The sequence below is a fragment of the Papaver somniferum genome, chromosome 6 (assembly GCF_003573695.1).
Source record: "Papaver somniferum cultivar HN1 chromosome 6, ASM357369v1, whole genome shotgun sequence".
NCBI lineage: Eukaryota > Viridiplantae > Streptophyta > Magnoliopsida > Ranunculales > Papaveraceae > Papaver > Papaver somniferum.
The window spans coordinates 94,856,902-94,877,149 of record NC_039363.1 but is presented as its reverse complement, the minus strand read 5'-3'; the positions used below and the strand labels follow the sequence as shown (position 1 = coordinate 94,877,149).

Below are 20,248 nucleotides of genomic sequence, written 5' to 3'. Positions count from 1 at the left end.
AGAAGGAGTTCGTTTTCAGTTATAGCATATTATCGTGGTATCTACTCTATACCCCCAAACCTAAACTAAACATTGTCCTCAATGTTTCAAAGTATGGAAAGAATTAAAATGCAACATATGGAAAGGGACATGCTGAGTAGAGTAAAAGGAGAGAGAATACCCGATTTCGGCGAAAGCAGAATTAAAACTCCGTTATTCAAGGCAAAAATCCAACATATTTCAGCCGAGGTCATATTGGATTAGCAAAATATATACAAATGGAAAAAAAGTTTTTTTTTTTTTTTTTTTTTTTTTTTTTTTTTTTTTAACAAAGAAAATAAAATTTGTTTTTTTTTTTTTTTGAATGGGAGCAAAAAAAATTTTGGTTTTTTTTTTTTTTTTTTTTTTTTTTTTTAATAAAAAATAAAATTTGGTTTTTAAAATTGGGAGCAAGCCCACTGTTGTCCTCTAATGGAATGGAATGAAGGCTGCGGCCTACGAAAATCCAAGTTTTAATTTTGAAAGTTTAATTTGGCCCAGTTGGTTAAGGCCCGACGTTTGTTTTAAAACTTTGGTTTCGAGGTCCACTTTTGAGTGGAAGCAAGTCCACAATCAGTTATAAGCTCAGCTGGGTTTAAACCCAGAGTCCAAAATACAAGTCCAATGAAAGAATTTAAACAAGCCCACAAATTAAACAAACAAGCCCAAAATTAAATTATTACAAACCCACAATAGAAAAATAAAAAGCCCAAAAAATTGGGTTAATTATTACAAGCCCACAATTAAAAATTTGGAAGCCCACAGGTTGGGTTCTCTTAATGAAATGGGTTTAGGCTTACCTTTTTAGCACAGCCCAGCTGCTCTGATATTGTTGCAAAAACCCAGTTGGGTTTTGGTTCTTTTCCTTGGTGGCGTCCCAGCAGAGGAAAAACAGGTTCAGAACAGCAGGTCCAACAGCAAATGAAGTGAAGCAGATGCAGATGCAAATGCTATGCAGTGAAATGCAAAAATAGCTAATAAAACAACAAGAAAACACAGCACCAATCCCCGGCAACGGCGCCAAAAACTTGGTAGGCTTCTAAAAGGTCCTACAAATTATAACCGCAAGTGCACGGTCGTCAGTTATAGCTCGTGCAAGTACGGGTCGATCCACAGAGATCGGGTGTGTTTTGGAAGTGTTTTAGCTAATTGGGTTCCTAAATTGTTGTTGGGTTTTGAAGCCTTTTGGCTTAAATTGGGCTTTGAGTGCTAATGGGTTTGTTCACAATAAAAGGAACTGAGCATGGGCTCAGTTTGGTCTTTGAAGTGCAAATGGGCTTAGGCCTTAAACTTAGGCTTTTGATTAAGCCTGAATTGGATTGGGCCTTAATGAATTTGGGCTTTGGTCTTAAACAACTGGGCTTTGGTTAAGCCCACAGTTGACTGAATTGGGCTTCAGTTTGAATTGAGCTTTGGACTTGATAGTGGACCAGATTGGGCTCAGCTGGCTTTGGCAGTGAACTGAGCTTTGGGCTCAGCAGCAGCAGGCAGGAAAAAGAAGGCAGCAGCTTGGCAGCAGGAACAGAAGTGCTGCAGGGCAAGTGCAAGAGAAACAGCAACTGCAGAGCAAAAGCAACAGCAGCTGCAGAGGGAGGCATAGAAGGCAATGCAGCAGCTGTACACAGGGCCAAGAAAAGAAAGCAGTATTGCAGCACAAGACAATGCAAGTAGCAGCAAGAACAGCAAGACAGAGGCAAATGCACAGCAAGGCCAAGAAAACAACAGCAGTAGGGGAAGCAACAAGAAAACAAGTAGTGGGTAACTAACAGGGCAGCAACAGGGAAGACACAACAGCAACAGAAAACAACACAAGATGAACCAAGGCCTAAGCCAAGGGCAGGGGTGATAAAGAAACTGAAATGAAGCAAGGCTAGGCAGAATACAGGCAAACTAAAAGAATGGGAGGAAAATTAGCTTGCTCATTGTCACTAGTGAGCACTAATTTCCCCCAATGCACAATCAGCACATTGCATACAAGCATACACAGGGAATGGCAAGAAAATCAGCTTGCTTTAAGCACTGATTTCTTCCATTACACAATCAGTTCATTGCTTCAAATGTATCTAGCCTAACATTCCTTCAAATGACAGTGAATTAAACATGACACAACAATGAGGATAAACATATAAACAAACATGAACATAAGCACAACTAACAGGAGCAGAACTGAAATACTAACAGGAATTAATTTAACCTAACATGATACTTAACACATTAACAGTGAATAACACAACATCACAAACATAACAAGAGCACAACAATTAACAAGAAACAATATTGAGAACAACATGAACTGAAATGAGCTTGTAAATTGAAAATTGAAAATTAACAGTTAACAGGACATGAGAGTCCTGGATGTGGGCTAATCCCAACATAACTTTCTAACACAACCCATCAACCTAATTTATACACAATATCTTTTTCCCCCAAAACAGTGAACTAGGGTTTGGTAAAAATTGAAATTGGGTGTTACCTAATCACTGATAGCACTCAATAGCTTCGACCCAATCTTCCTTATCATCTTCTCTTGCTTCCCATACCTCCAATTGCTCTGTATCATCAACTAATTTCACCAACTCACTCTTAGGGTTCAGTGGTGAGAGAATGGGCGAAATTAATTGTTTGATAGAGATTAGAACGTGATATAGGTGATGGGTCGAGTGTGTATGATGGTGGAGGTGTGGTGGTGGCAGTGGAGTTGGTGGTGATGATGGTGGTGCGGTGGCAGACATGGTTTGCAGCAGGGTGATGGTTCTGCAGAGGGGTGGGTGGAGGAGAAGGTCGACTGGTTGGGAGAAGGGGTTGTTTGGTTAGGTGGATGGTGCTCGGTCACTAGGGTGTAAGGCGGGTGTATCTAGTTTTGATGTTCTGTGACTCTGAGCTGCGAGATGCGAAGATGGTAGGTAGATCGGACGGTGATGCGGAGGCAAGCGATGAGCGACCGTTGGATTATATGATACAACAAAATGAACGGTACTTGATGGAGTTAGGTACTGTAGTGTTAGGCGGAGATATCAAACTTTGATGCACAGCAAGGGAGCGATCGTTGGATTCAACTACCATCTAATCTGAAGGCTTGGAATTTCAGCGCTGTGGTGCTTGGCAGAGACATCAGATTTTGATGCTCAGCAAGGAGCGACCGTCGGATGCTTCTGAGAAATGATCTGATGGCTGAGAACGGAGGCGCTTTTGTGTGTAGAAAATGAGGTTGTGCGCACCATTCTTCGCGGCTTCCTTGCGTAATTTCTCCCGGCTTTTCACTACTTTTCTGCTCTTTTCGCTCTGCGACTCATCCGAACTTTATTTATTACCTAAAAATGCAAAATTAATTAATAAAAATATTTATTCTTGAAAACAATGAAAATACAGAATATGGGATAAAATGTAGAATTAATGCATAAAAGATGAGTTAAATGCCAACAAAAAGGGATAGATATATACAATATTTGGCACTCATCAGTCACCGTTCGAAAACTTCCGCTGAGTTTGGAAACTTAACAAACTCAAATCTGGTTGCTTAAGTATGCATACCCGTACGCATACTTAAGCTGGTTACTTTGTCAAGTCGGTCAGTTCATGGACTTAAACATTTAAATCATAAGGAATGCAATCTTTGCAAACCGTGGCTATAATGTCCATGATTGATTCAAGTGAATCAAACCGATTTGATTTCAATTGTGTTTTCTAAACAATTGAGCAACTCTTTAACTAGTTTAATTTGAGTCATTTGAACTGGTTATGGTTAAGATGAATAAGATTGATATGAGAGTAATCATATGGGTAACCTTGGTTAACTATTTGTGAACCAACATGGTGTACACGTTTAGGTACGGTTACATAAACCTAAATGAGGTTACATTTCATTTGTGTGTAACAAGCTAGGTTCGATCTAACGGTTGAAAGATATTAGCTTGGTGGAATCAGGTTTTTCATCAAACGGTGAATATTGAATGCTCTGTTACCAAGGTAACTTCGATTGCAAACCCTGATTTAGAAACTATATAAAGGAGAACTCTAACAACTGTGAAACCGAATCCCCACACCTCATGTGTGTTACTAGTTGCATAAACTAGAGTCGATTCTCCTTTAACCTTAGGTTTCTATTGAGACCCTGTAGGTTAACGACTTCAAAGACTTCATTGGGATTGTGAAGACAGACCCAACTATTTTCTTTGTGATTGCATGTTCTGATCTTTCCCGATTCTATCTTATTGAGTACAATTAAAATAATTGACTCGAGATTAGTTTCTCCGATAAGCAAGATAAAAGTAATCACAAACATCTTCGTCTCATCTTTTGTGATTCCGAAATATCTTGTTTCGCTAGTCGGTTAATATTATTGTGAGGTGATTGATAATACTAGGCTATTTTTCGGGAATATAAGTCAGGTTTATCAATTGGTTCCTATTCACCTTCATTTATCAAAAGACGGAACAAAAACTCTTGGGTATTTCCATGGGAGACAGATTTGTTAAATCCATATACTTTTCTTTGTGAGACATGTTTGTTTATCAAGTCTTCGACTTTTGGTCGTAACAACTCTTGGTTGTGGGTTAGATCAACTAAGGGAAGCAAGTGTGTAGTATCCTGCTGGGATCAGAGATGTAAGGAACGCAATTGTACCTTGAATATTTGTGAGACTGATTAAGGTTCAACTGCAGTCCAGTTTGAAGTTAATTCGTAGTAGGCTAGAGTCTATAACGGCTTAATACAGTGTGGTGTTCAAACTGGACTAGGTCCCGAGGTTTCTCTGCATTTGTGGTTCCCTCGTTAACAAAATTTTGGTGTCTGTGTTATTTCTTTTCCGCATTATATTTTATTATATAATTGAAATATCACAGGTTGTGTGTTGTATCGATCAATTAGGAAATCCAACCTTTGGTTGTTGATTGAGATTGACTGATCCTTGAACGTTGGTCTTTGGTACCGTTCAAGTTTACTCCTCTTATATTCAACCGGGCTCGCAGATTTGTATTTGTTGATTGAGGATTGAATTAAGAGTTCGAGATATTAAACTCTTTGATATACTTTATTCTAGATCGAGTCTGACTGTCTAGTTGATTCTCTAGAAAGTGTATTGGAGTACGTCCTCTCAGATTGTCAAACGAATTGTTGGGTGTGGTTGTTAAACCCCCGCATTAGCATTAAGCACTTGATTCCCTTAGCTGATCTCACCCACAAACAAGAGTTTCTACGACCCAAAGTCGAAGACTTGATAAACAAATCTGTCTCACACAGAAAAGTCTATTGAATAAATAAATCTATTTCCCACAGAAATACCTACGAGTTTTTGTTCCGTCTTTTGATAAATCAAGGTGAACACGAACCAATTGATATACTGGTCTTATACTCCCGAAGAACAGCCTAGTAATATCAATCACCTCACAATAATCTTAATCGTATGGAATCGAAACAAGATATTCCTTATTATATAAATGTATTAGTTCATGAACAAACCGATCTTAGAACTTAACCTACTCAAGTATGCAAATGGGTACGCATACTTAGAGTCCCATATTTGATCTGGGTTCTCCAGTATGCGAACAGGTACGCATATTATCGTACATGACCAAACTCAGTTGAATTCCCAGACTTGAAGTGTTAATCCGGTATGCATACATGTATGCATACTAAGTTCCCAGACTTCAACTAACAAACCAGTACGCATACGGGTATGCATACTATGATTCCCGGACATTGAGTACGGATATTGTGCTATATTCAATCAATGGTTAATCGTTCCAAACTCCCTGTTAATTATTGAAACATTCTTAGAAGACGGGAATATTTGTCTTATACAAACTATTAGCTTCAGAGCAATTTTCAAGTGATCAATAGATCAATACGAAAAATTCCGAGTCTACATCAAATGAATGTCTCACACAAATCATGTAAGATGTTACCAGGAGATTTTCGCATGATCATATTTTGACTTTCGTCAAGAATAAAAGATGAACTTGGTTAAAGTGAAATCTTACCAACACATATTTCGAGAAATATGTAAGTGAGTTAAACTCAAATCGAAATATCAAATGTGTATAAAGTAAAGTCTATATAGATATAAGAGGTTTGTCTCAATAGTATATAGAATAAAAATAGACTCCTGAGTGATAGATGAGTTCAAGTCTCCACATATCTTTTGTTGATGAAGTTCCACAAGCTACCCTTAGTAGTTCTTCGTCTTCAATGGATGAACCCCGTGAAGTCTAAATCTCAACTACACATTCTATCCTAGTCCGAGACATAGCTATAAGTAGACTAGAAATCAAGACTTATAGTTTTGACAACTAAACTTGAAAAACAAGCGTGATATAGCAAGGCTTGCGAGTTCGACCGAGCACTGCTCTAACAGAGCTTTCTTCATCGATCAAGATATATAAAAATCATCAAAGTTCTTTTCATCTCAAACTTTGTTGACTCCACAAGTTTTATACTTGTGAGGTGAATAGTAATCTAGGATGCACTTCGGGTTGCATAAGTCCGGATTTTGAGGTTAGCTAGACTTTGTGTATTGCTATCGATTTCCACACCTTTGATCAAACTATTTGTAGGGCTGGCAACGGATAACCGATATCCGATATCCATTTCCGAAATCCGACATCCTATAGGATTTTATCCGACATATCGGATATCGGATATTTTCTCTTAACGATAACGATATTGGAATAGGCCTTTCCGTTAGGTTAATATCCGATAGTCTAGGGGTGTACTTGTAATTTCCTACCCCTAGATATATGTTGCCCGCTGCCGACAGGGAGAACCTAATCGTAATCTAATCTTCTGAGTTCTAGATATTTTGGCAGTGGGAATTTTTGGAGGAGAAAACGAGGACTCGAGGAGGGATAAGGAGATTTGAAGAAGTTGAACAGAGGTCGGTGTGGATCTTGGTGAGTATGATTTTGTAAGTTTTTTGTTTATTTTCTTTGTTTCTCTGTTGATTTAGGTAATTGAAAGTGAGATTGAATAGTTGGATTTTGAATAGTTCGATTAGGGATTACTGATTTAGTTTTTTGTGTTGTTTGAATCAGCTGTGCGAAAATCCTCAAGGTAAGCTAGGGTTTCTTTCAATTGTTTTGATGTTTTCATTCTTGTATGAAGCAGCTTCAACTTCGATTTAGGGGTTACCGGTTTAGTTCATTTTGTGCGTGTGAAATGATATGCTAAGTTCCAATTATTGATTCTTCAGTTAAATGTTGGGTGTATTTTTGGTTAAAACTTCATTTAACCTCTAGTTCGATTTGAGATTTTGGGAAGTTAAAACATCTTATGTTGTGATAGAATTTGTCTTCAACGTTTGATTTGTTGTATTTTCTGGATTTCTTGGAGATATATAGGTAAACTGATGTTTTACTTGCTTGCAGGGCTGAAGACTGGTGCTTGTAACTCTGCAGCAGGATCTGCAAACACGGAGTTTGGAAATACCAAGGTCAGTGTGTCTGTGTGAGTGAGTATAACTTGTATGAGTTTAGGTAAAGGATTAGAGTTTTATTATTGGTTGCAATCGATAACATCCAACAGAGTTTTTCTATTTCTTGAACAACATGCTTTATGCTTTATGACTTTCATGTTCTGTGTTTTACTAATACTTTATTCATGTTGTTCTCAGAATGTCTGAAAGTCATAAAGCATCCAACAGAGTTGGAACTTCAGGCAGTCCAAGCATTGCTATGCTTAAGTGATTGGCTGCCAGACTTCTTTGATGCAGGTAAATCTTCGTTTCTTTTCCTTTACTTAATTCTTTTCCATATTAGAACTGTAACAATATTAATATTAGATGAGCTACCATATTAGATGAGCTACCATATTAGAACTGTAACATTAGATGAGCTACCATATTGCACTTGTTCCAGAACTGTAATTAGAACTGTAACATGTAAAAGCATATTAGATCTCATACGCTAGTAGATGAGCTAATATAGTTTCCAAGTATTGAGCTACCCTAACCAGGTTTTTGTGATTGTGAATGCAGATATGGAAGTCGTCGACTGAAGTTGATGCAAAATGAAACCAGCAAAGAAGATCTAGCATGTTTGAGTGTAGTTTTTTGTTTGTAGTTGCAGACTCTGTTGTTGTTTGTTTTTTCATGTGTGATGTGACTGAGGTGTTTGTGTGGTTTGTATTTCTTACACCTGAACAAAAAAGACTGTCAAAAAACTTGAAGAACAACCTAAATTTTCAGCATTTCTGCATTTGCTTCTGTGACAGGCGTTATCGGATGTTAACGGATAAATATCCGTTATCCGATAGATTAACGTTAACGATATCGGTTTGTATTTTTGATATCCGCCGGATGTTAACGGATATCGGATATCCAATAATTCTTAACCTTAACCTTATCGGATTGTCTAATATCCGACGGATATTTATCCGTTGACAGCCCTAACTATTTGATTGCAAAAGGATATCATACATTGGCTTAATCTGTGGGAGGAAGATTTGGTTTAAAGTCTTCAATTAAGTTGAAGCAACTCTTAGTTGGTGTGACGTCATCTAAGGGAATCAAATGCGCGGAGTCCTGCTGGGATTCAAGATGCGTAAGGAGTGACTGTACCTTAATCGATGGGATACCTTTAGGGATCAAATACATTCCAGTCTGAAGTTAATTGGTAGTAGGCTAGTGTCTATAGCGGCTTAATATATAGTTTGGGATTCAATCTGGACTAGATCCCAAGCTTTTTATGCATTTTTTGTTTTCTCGTTAACAAAAATTCTGGTGTCTGTGTTATTTTTTTTTCCGCATTATATTTTTTATCATTATAATTGAAATATCATAGGTTGTACGTTGACCAATCTTAGTAGATACATCCGACCTAGTTTGTTGAATATGACTAGATAGATTCTTGGACAATTGGTCTACCGTCCAAGTAATCTCTTTGTGATTAGGTTCACATACTTGTTTCTGTAAACGTTCTAGTCGAAAGAGATAGAGATATAACTCTAAATATTCTTTCTTGATTGAGTCTAACTCTCTGAGTTGTATTAAGTTTGTCCATACAGAATGCCTAAGAAAAACAATGGCGGTGTATTTTGGTACCCCCGCGTTTTCACTTGGGATAAACTGCAGATTGTATTTAGAGGTAATACATCAGAAAAATAAGCTAGATTTCAAACCCTCACTTCTGATTGGGAAAACCTTCGTATGGATTATAATGATACTTTTGAAGAATTTCATGTTAAACTCTCTGAGATAATTATTTCTTTTTTCTCTATTGAAAAGACTATTTTTGAAAAAGATATAATATGCAAATTTCTGAGATCGTTGCCATCCAGATACGAATCTAAGAAACATGCAATCATGGAAGCAATTGATCTTCCAACTCTCTCTCGAAGCACACTTGTTGCAAAGTTAAAGATATTTTATCATGAATTCACAAGTATTAAACATGTGTGAAAAGACGAGGGTATCCAAATACATTACCATCTTTTTATTTCAACCTATAAGTCCTCTACCGAATGTGATCTTCTATGGAAAAAGTCGAGACAATCCGACACTTCGGTTCACACTTTATGTGATCGTCTATGGATACAAGATCGAGACAATATAACAACAAGATAACTTGTGTGATTGACTATGGATACAAGATCAAGGCGATACGACAACAAAGTGTGTACTTGATAATAGGTTCAGCAATAACCGAAACTCTATAAGATCAATATCAAGTATTACGGAGTTAACGTACTTGTGTACTTTACTTAATAATAATTATTATTATAATGAGGAAAACAAAGTAAAAGACACAACAAGATTTTGTTAACGAGGAAATCGCAAATGCAGAAAAACCCCGGGACCTAGTCCAGTTTTGAATACTCTCAGAATTAAGCCGCTATACAAAATATAATACCAACCTCGTATAGTTGAGACCAAGCAGACTACCCATAGCTACTTAGTTTCTTTAGTAACCCTGCTCTTTCGACTTCTACAATCACGCACGTGAATAACAAGTCCTTTGTATCTTATTCCAAATATCAAAAGAAGAATATGTTTGGTAACCACTTTAATCAATCTTGACAGAAGATAAGATGAGTTGTTCACAAAGGATCTTATGTTTAATATAATAAACTCCTTTGTATGGTTAGATCAATCTAAATAATAACTACCGAAATAGTCAAGCCTAGATTCGTACTCAATCAATATAGATCTCAAAAGAGAAATATAGAGAATGTCGATCTCACACAACTAATCAATCAGATGTATCAAAGATAAATCGATTCTAGTTGGATCCCAGTCGATCAAGGTTTGTGCACTAAATCCACAAGATACGAAAACTAATAAGAATTATTCTCCATCTTCAAATCTTCTATTTCCTTCAAATACCAGCACAACACCACTTGAATCTCTTGTGATCAATCACACACATAACAGATCCTGTTAACAATGGATTATCACAAGATGTCTTTAGATCTAAAAACGGTTATAAAGATCTCGTTGATACTTCGATCTAGTTTGAGTGAATCTTATATCATAAAAGAAGATTCTCAAGAATAAACAAACCAGGTGCAATCAAAGTTTCGATAACCGTTAGTCACTCAAATCAAATCGAAAACTAATAACACTGCAATTATCTAGTTTCTCACCAACGGTACTCATAGAGCTTCTTTATCCCGCAAACGTCTTTAAACGAGCGTTCGTAAGGGATTTCACCTAATTAGGATACTTTTCTCTCCTATTAAACGACATACAAATGCACAATATATACAACTTCACAGTTATGTTTTCAATAATCAGTTTACTTCCTTTTAAAAAAATGTAAACCATTGTTTCCTAGGATGAAATCTTCACAATAACCCATTCACATAATCATAAAACTATATACACGATTATGTCGATATCATATCCATGAAGTTCAAAAGATAAGCGTTATACTTCGTAGTCTGATTCCTTAATACTATGATCATACTATTATGATCATGTCAAATCACTAGAGTATTATATACAAATGTACAGTATATACAGCTCCGCAACTATGCTTTCAATATGCGATGTCATATCTACAAAGTTCAAAAGATAAGCGTTATACTTCGTAGTATGATTCAAATCATCTGAATTCTGGTTTGTAAAATACTTTTACTCGCTTGTATAATCAACTAAGTTTTTAAACTCAGTTTTCGGTATCAGACTTATATCCATCAACGACTAATAACCAAGTATTAAAGTCGCGTGATTGAAGAAAATATTTCATATCAGATTTCCATCACAGAGGCGGTACGTTAACAGAAATCGATTCATCTGAATTCGAATTCATTCTTATAGGTTGGATCACACTAAACACCGATTGTTAGATCTTTTCGCGTTTTCCTGCTCTGATACCAAATGAAAAGACGAGGGTACCCAGATACGCCATAATATTTTAAATATCAACCTATAAGTCCTATACCAAGTGCGATCGTCTATGGACTAAGTCGAGACAGTACAACAACTTGATATTCACTTGATAATAGTTACCGTCCGAAACCGATTTACTACAGGATCAATATCAAGTGATTCGAATTAACGTACAAATGTAATTTACTTTATTATAGTAAGACAATTATAATGCGGAATTAAAGTAAACGACACGACAAGATTTTGTTAACAAGGAAACCACAAAAGCAAAAAAAAAACGGGACCTAGTCCAGTTTTGAATAATCTCATAATTAAGCCACTATACAAAAATATAATGCCAACTTCGTATAGTTGAAACCAAGTAGACTACCCCTAGCTACTTATTTTCCTCAGTATCCTCGCGCCTTCGACTTCGAGAGTCACACACGTGAATATCTACTCCTTTAGATCATATTCCAAATAACAAAGGAAGGAATCTATTTGGTAACCACTCTAATCAATCTTTGGTAAAAGATGTATTCAGTTGTTGACAAAGGCTCTTCCGTTTAAAATAATAAACTCCTTTGTCAGGTAAGATCAATCTGAATCAGTAACTTAGATTCAGATCCACAACTATCAGATTCGGATAATAAAGAGTACCACCAAATGATAGTTGCCGATCAGTACGACTTTATAATCAAATTCATCAAAGATAAAATGTAATCTAAGTCGGATTCCAGACGATCAAGGTGTGTGCAAAAATTCACAAGATACAAAAACTAATAATAAAATTTTATTCGTCTTCAAATCTTCAATTGCCTTCTCAATAACCTGCACAACACAAACTTGAATCCTCTTGTGATTAATCACACACATAACGGAGTTTGTTAACAATAAATCATTACAAGATGTATTTATATCCTCAAATGATTCTAAAGATCCCGTCGATACTTTGATCTAGTTTGAGTCACCCTTATGTCAGGAGAGAAGGTTCTTAAGAATAATCAAACTAGGTGCAATCAAAGTTTCAACAACCGTTAGTCAATCAAATCAATAATCGTAAACTAAAATAACAATGTAATTATCTAGTTTCCCACCAACGGTAATCGTAGAGCTTCTTGATCCCACAAAAGTCTTTAAATAAGCGGTCGTAAGAGATTTCGCCTAATTAGGACACTTTTCTCTCCAGATGACGGCTCCACCAGAAACAACACGAATGAAGTTTGTCTGGCTCTTATGATAGCTTGGAAGAAATGCAAACTCAAGTATTTATAGACCAAGATTGTTTGAACAACAAGGAAATTCCAAAACCGAAAACATTCTCAAGATCTTTCATTAAAGTACCTAATTTCGGTTTTCCTATTCCCAATTAAATGCCAAAACATATTTCCCATATCTCTCTTAGAAAAACTTATATTATTAGCTTTGCACATTAACTAATAACCTTTTCCAGAGGATATGTTTTAATTGTTGGTAATTAAAACATATATATTTGAAAATCATAATTAAATGCTTTTCAATATTTCGGTTTGGGGTCACCTTGAGCATCAATGAATATCTTGAACAATTAATGATAAGAGTTATGTATATGTTCAAATAATAGCGGCTTAATACAGTTTGGTGTTCAATCTGGACTAGGTCCCGGGGTTTTTCTGCATTTGTGGTTTCCTCGTTAACAAAATTTATGGTGTCTATGTTATTTACTTTATGCATTATATTTTTTATCTTTATAATTGAAAGATCATAGGTTGTACGCAAATCAATCAAAGTAAATAATCCATCCTTGTTTGTTGGATACGACTTGATTGATTCTTGGATACTGATCTTTGGAATCGTCCAAGTACTCTCATACGTAAATCAAATTCACTGACTTGTCTCTGTAAAAATTCTGATTATGAGAGAAAGAGACATAACTCTAAATATTGTTCCTTTATTGAGATTCATTAAGTTGAACTCTCAGAATTGTATTTCAGTTTGTCCATACAAGTTTCCTAAGAAAAAGTTGGTGGTGTATTTTGGTATCGCCGCGTTTTCACTAAACAAAACTATAAAATATACATAGTAATTGACATTTAGTATCACATGTATCACATATATTTATATATTTTAAATAAAAAAGGTAACATGTGAATCACATATTGTCCATATATCTCTGATATAGAGCACACCAATGCCAAAAAGGTAAAATCTTAATGTACATCAAAATGGGAGCATGCATAGTGAACAAAAGGATAAAAAACGGAAAAAATAAATTGTTCTAGATGCAAGGGATATCATGACATGAAAAGTAATTAACTCATATGTAACATAAGCTAGTATAACAAACGAATAGTTGCGAAACAGACCACCTCATCATAGCTATGACTATTATCTTTCGTATAGTCAATGTAATAAGATCAGCTAAATAGTTCAAATATTAATTTAGTAAAGATACGGAGATTGAGATGATAATAAGAGGTGAAGATACATTTTTAATAGAACAAGTAAATACGTAGCTTCGTATACACTATGCTAAGTAATATAAAAGTGTAACTGAGTAATTATAACATTGTCAGTTGATATTATAACAGATGAATCATTTTCGATAATAAACCATGTATCAATTTTGGAAGAAACATTTTTTCCAACAACTTCAAATCCCGAAATCAAACATATTCTGTTAAAACTTCAAAGGCAAAACAAAAATGTAATTGAGCTGATAAAAAAGTACTTGATGGGAAAATATTTTATCTACAACCGAACTAAACCTCTATTGTTAACGAGCTCATCCCATAGTCTTTCGGTTATGGCATGGTTAATATATATATTTGTGTGTGTGTGTGTGCGCGTGTGAATTTACCATTGTCGGCCACTCGTAGATGAAAAAAAGACTAAACAGATTGCCATTAGCTCAAAAGAAACAATTGGAAATGGAATATTTGGAATTTGAAAATTTACCCCTTTGAATACACCAAACATAATCGGTGGGATTTCTGAATCATCTTCTGATATATTCACAAGGATATGAGGACTGTGCATCAATCGGTACAACATAACCCAATGAAAAGAATACTAAGATGAGAATCCATGGTCTTCTAACAAGCTTCACTGAATGTGAATGTGGTAGAGTCGTTAAGAAATTTATATATAGAAGAAACTGATTGATCATGTGTGATTTAACCAATGTAGTTTGTTTGTAGAATCATACATACATAGCATAGTGCACATTAAAGTCAATAAGATTCTTTTCTCTTTTCATTTCTTTGGCAAGCTCATTAACAAACATTGAATTCAAAACAGATAGTATCTAGAGAAAAAACCAACAACTATTTCAAATTACATAGAAACTAGACACTTTGAGCAAGAAGCAAAAGACTAAAAACTTACTATCTGAGACGTACATTGATTACTTGGTTGAAAGTATAGGCATATCTGACAAAGATTTAAAACGGATGAGATAGAATATTCCACAAGGTGTTCCCATCCCATCACAAAATGCCCTAGAAGTAAATGAAAATTTAAACAAAGGAAATAAGGAGTTAGGAGGAGCTATAATACCAAAAGATGCTCTACCTTCTTGCGGCCCCTCGCTCTTGGCATTGGTAAAAATACACTACTTAAGCAATTTGTACGCTGAAAAAACTTATTCTTCACGTGTGATTCAATCAATGTATTTTTTTGGTAACACTATACATACATTAGCATAATGTACATCAAAGGCAATAAGATTCTTTTCTCTTTTGTTTTTTTTGTTGGCAAGCTCATTAAGTCATATTGACTTCGACAATGAAATAATAGACTAAAAACTAAGTGATAATAGCTGGAAAAACCAACAGCTATTTCAAATTACACAGATTCTAGACACTCCGAACAAGAAACTAAAGCTAAAAACTCATCATCTAAGACATATGTTGATTACTTGGTTGGAAGTATATGTATATCTCATCTATTTGTTGAAATTACCACAACAAATCTCGTATTCCAGAGAATATAGCGTGGGAAAACAATAACGAAAAATTAGTTTTTAATCTTTTATAAATAAATTATTACTTATATGCGGGTTTGAGCTCTTGACCTACTGATTATTTTATATGTTTTTCTTTTTCATTTGTTTTATTTTGTGATTGAAATTTTTTAGTCCCATATCTATGAGCTCCCACTTCTTAAGAGGGTGTTTGGATACCCATTTAGAAGTTTTTTTTTTTGACCTGTTTAAGTTGAAAAGCCAAAAGATTGGATTGTTCAAAGAACAAAACTTTTAGAAGCTTCTTAAAGGTTAAAAAAAAGACTTATGAAGAAAGCAAAAAATATTTGCTTCTTGCTTCTCAATTAAAAAGCTTTTTGCCTTGATTTCCGTGAGAAATTAAAAATATTCCTTTTCTTCATTCGTTTGTCGGTTTTCTCCCATATCTTATAAGAACATTTTTGTTCTTGAAATTCCTCTTAAAAACAATAGTCATGGTAGCGGCATATAGGATTCTGATGAATTAATCAAGTTCACGGATAAATGAATTCTAATATATAATTTTCTCAATATTTCTTTTATTTCTTCTATTAATTTTTAGTTTCGACGGGTACTATAATGAATGTTATATGTTTTAACCCTAAATTAAATATAAATGTGTTATGACTAACTACTTTAATAATCATAATATTATATTATGAGTCAGATATTATAAGCCCTTACTAATATGAATTAGTTAATTTCAAACTATGTTGTTTCCGTTGTTGGATTCACTTAAATTATATTGTTGTATTTTTCAATGCTCTTCCATCAACACTTGTTACTATGCTCTCCTTATATGTTATTGTGGTTTTTGATTAGATATGAATTCCAAACTATATAGTTTTCCCACCGATTATTTAACTCACCATCAAGAACAATTTAGTGGCATAGTTTAATTGGGGTTTTTAGTTCCTAAAAAGGAAAAACATTTTATGATTGAGAAGAGAAATGGTTGTTTTAATTACTGAGGTCTTATAAAGTGAGGCATTTCAACAATTAATAATTGTTCTCACAACAAATAGACAAAATTATTTTAATGTTTAGCTTTTCCCCTTTAATATGAGGATCTTTTTCAATTAAACAATCTAGGATTTTGATTAATGGTTGGTATTAGTCGTTCTTTGAAATCATTTTCAGTTTATTTATTCTAAGAAAGAGAACTAATAAACCTATGAACTCTTATCAATACATTATCAATAATTAGAAGGATTCAGTTTTAGTTAAAAAAAGTTCTACTCGATAAATTTCTAGTTTTAGTTATCGGTTTCACAAATCATAATCTTTTTTTAATTATTTTTATTTACATGTTTTAGGTTTCCATACTAAATTATTGAATTTTCTACTTAAAAGCAATGAGGTTGTCTCTCTAAACATCTTCATTTTGCTAGAAATCTTTTTCCTAAATGGGATAAAACTCATTTTGGTGATATCAACCAAAGAATAAATGTTCTGCAACAAGAAATAAGGAATCTCCAAGTTCACAACACTCTACTTAGGTCAACAACAAATTTTTTGAGTTAACTTGTGAACTCAACAAACAACACAACATCTAGAATGACTTTTATAAACAGAAATTCGGTGATAGGTTTAGCAGATAAATGGATAACAACACCAAGTACTTCCATAATACGAACAGGAAGAGGGATAGGAATAACATCGATGCTTTCATGGGTGAAGACGACCCTTGGAAGACCTCAAGAAAAGATTTAACTTAGCTCTTCACCAACCATTTTCAAGACATTCGTACCACTTCAAATCATGTCATAGAAGAAGGCCCATGTAAAAATTCCAACTTTAATTACTGAAACAATAACAAACCTCTCCTTCAAGTATCTAGCAATCAATATATTTTTCGGACTCTTAAAAGTGTGAAATTCTAGTATGCTCCCGGAACAGAAGGACTTACAGTTGTTTTTTATAAATCCCAATAGAAAACAATTGGTAATGAAGTTTGTCAAATGGTGAAACAATTCTTCCATTATAAGTATCTTATAAAACACAAGAACAAGATATACATCTCTCTTATACCTAAAAAGAAAAAAGGCAGATTTCAGACCTATCGGCTTATGTAACACAAGTTACAAGATAATCTCCAGGATCATGGTGAACAAAATGAATCCATTATTTAAAAAGGTTATGTTTCCCTATCAAGTGATATATGTATCTTGAAGGTTAACAAACGATAATACCATGATCACTCATTAAATTGTTCATTCTACGAAGAAGAAAGAAGGGGTGTGTGGTTGGTTAGCTCTAAAGGTGGACATGTCTAAAACATTCGGCATGCTAAAGTGAAAATTTCTTGTTAAAGTTTTAACTTTTTTTTGGGTTTGCTGAGTATTAATGCGACATGATTCTTCAATGCATTAATACGAAATTACTATCAGTACCGCTGAATGGATCTCATTGTAAAGAATTCCAAACTACTAGAGGAATATATCAGGGAGATACGTTATTTTCTTTTCATTTTGTCCATTGAATTTCTATCAAGTACTCTAATGGAATCTCACTGTAATGGTTATATTGAATGAATAAAAGTGGCTAGGGCGCACCTGCAATTAATCAACTTTTGTTCGTAGACAATTGCCTCATATTTACTCAAGATAATTTGTCCAGTATTAATCATCTCCTTGAAGTTTTGCAGGATTCTAGTTCTCTCTCATGGAAATTGATCAATATGGATAAATTTTCACTTTTATTCAGTATATTGTGGACCTTGACGTCTGCAACATGCTTCAAGATATTCTAGGGGTTAAAGCCATGGAATTTAATGAGAAAAAATTTGGGCTTGTCTTTCCTCCTAGGCCGATCCAAAGTCAACTCTTTTGGAGATATTAAAGTCTTTTTTGATAATGGATTGGCGAGATGGAAATCCATATCTCTTAATCAAGCAGCTAGGACCACAATGGTGAAGTCAATTCTTAATTAAGTTCTTCATTTCTAGATGAATACATTCAGATTCCAAAAGATCTTATCAATAATTTAGATACTTTGCAGAGGAAGTTTTTATGGGGCTACAATTCAAATAAGGGAGCTAAAATGACTGCTTGGCATAACTTCGGTAAACCTAAGTCTATGGGTAGTCTGGCTTTTAGGAACTTAAAAAACTTAATAATACTTTACTTATTAGGATGACTTGGAGGGTGAGCAATAATCCCAACCAGTCGATGGTAAAAGTACGCAAGTCGAGATAATTTAAGAACAATAAGTGTGTTCATTTGATTGTCCCTAAACAAAACAGTTCATGAGTATATATGGAAAGGAATAGAACAAGGTATTTGTCGTCTCTGAGGGAATTATTATATGGAAGTCCGTAACGACAATAAGACGAAAATATGAGTATATAAATGGGTTCCTGGTTTGAACCATCCACAAATTCCTTTTAGTAATGGACACACCAACTTGGGATATTGACCTTTTATCTCAAGTTTTTGATACAAAGACAAAATTATGGAAATTCAATTTAATAAGAAGACATAAGACATTATGATTTGATGTCCTTCAAGAGATGGTTGCTTCTTATTGAAAAGTGTTTATAACATGCTTCGTGATAGTGGAAGTACTTCTAATTTTGGGAATAACAATATTTTTATCGAAGTTTGGGAGGCTTTATGGAATACCGTACATCCCATAAAATCAAATTATTCATTTGGAAATGCTTAACGAATATTGTACCAATAAGATCAAGACTGTATTTATACTGTAGGGACATATATAACAAGTATAAAATATGTGGCTAAACCTCCGTCACATCTTCTTATGGAATGTAATCTCTTAGGAACTGTATGGAGTGGTACTAACATTGATATTGATGCCGTCAAAAGTAATGGGATTTGTACCATTGAATGGATTACTTTTTGTTTATCCAAAACCAATGACAGTTTTTATAATCATCAAATGAATTGATTCCTATATTAATTGTGGGGTGCTCGGTGTTGTTGAAGATACAAATGCATTTTTTAAAAATAAAACACCGAATCATCTAAGTGTTGTGACTATAATTCATCATCATTTAAATCTGGATTCTCAATTGCAAACTAATTCTGTTCGTATCACTAAAACTTGCACTGTCGGAAAAACTGCTGGGCTCCACCAGACTCTGGCTTTTTGAAACCAAATGTTAATGCATCTTATGATTACAAAAATAATAACTTAGATATTGCATGACTTTGCAGGTGATTGTGGAGGCATCATCAAAAGAGATTTCTCGAATGGAGCATTGAATCCGGAAGAATGCGAATATTTGGCAGTAAGAGAAGTATTAAAGTGGGTAATCGATTAACTCGAGTAAACTATAAATTGAAGCTGATGATAAAATAGAAGTAGAGTCTATAATAAATTCAATTCTTTCAGTTAGATGAGAGAATGTGAGAATATTAAACCAGACAAAGTGTCTTATGTCTGAATTTTGTTATTGTAACATCTCCTTTATCAATAAAGAAAGTAATCAGGTGGAAAATTGCTTCTTTAAATTGTCAGGTTCAAGAGGTCTAGTTATGAGTATTATGACAACTTTCCTCCCCAGGTTCAAACTCTTCTGACCACGGACAAGAATATTGTAACTCATTAGTTTCAGTAATGCAATTCTCTTTTTATGGGAAAAAAAAGGAATGAGTTTGCTAAAAAACCTTTATATTGCTTTTAACTTCTCATAAGTAATTCTGCTTTTCTGAGAAGCAGAAGTACTTCTACTTCTGGTATCCAACACTTTATAAACTACATTGAAATATTACATAAACATGATTTTCTCAACCTATTTACACATCTAAGAAAATGATTTCTTTATATTTTTAGAGAGACTAAAAAGAATAATATTTTTTTATATAACTTTTCTTAAACTTTCGAGATTTTCCTCGAGTTTTTCTTTGAGTTGCCAAGTTCAAGTTGAGCATTTACTACGGCTGCTGCTAATAGGTCTAGAAGGGTGTTTTGTACCGGAGGCA

General features: G+C 34.5%; 1 long non-coding RNA gene across 1 annotated transcript; it reads left to right on the top strand.

Annotated features, from left to right (window-relative positions):
* Positions 1-6,731: 6,731 nt before the first annotated feature.
* On the top strand, positions 6,732-7,444 carry LOC113286041. The gene is made up of 3 exons (XR_003329071.1): positions 6,732-6,905; positions 7,047-7,065; positions 7,380-7,444. It is a non-coding gene; the product is annotated as an uncharacterized LOC113286041 (long non-coding RNA).
* The last annotated feature ends 12,804 nt before the right edge of the window (positions 7,445-20,248 follow it).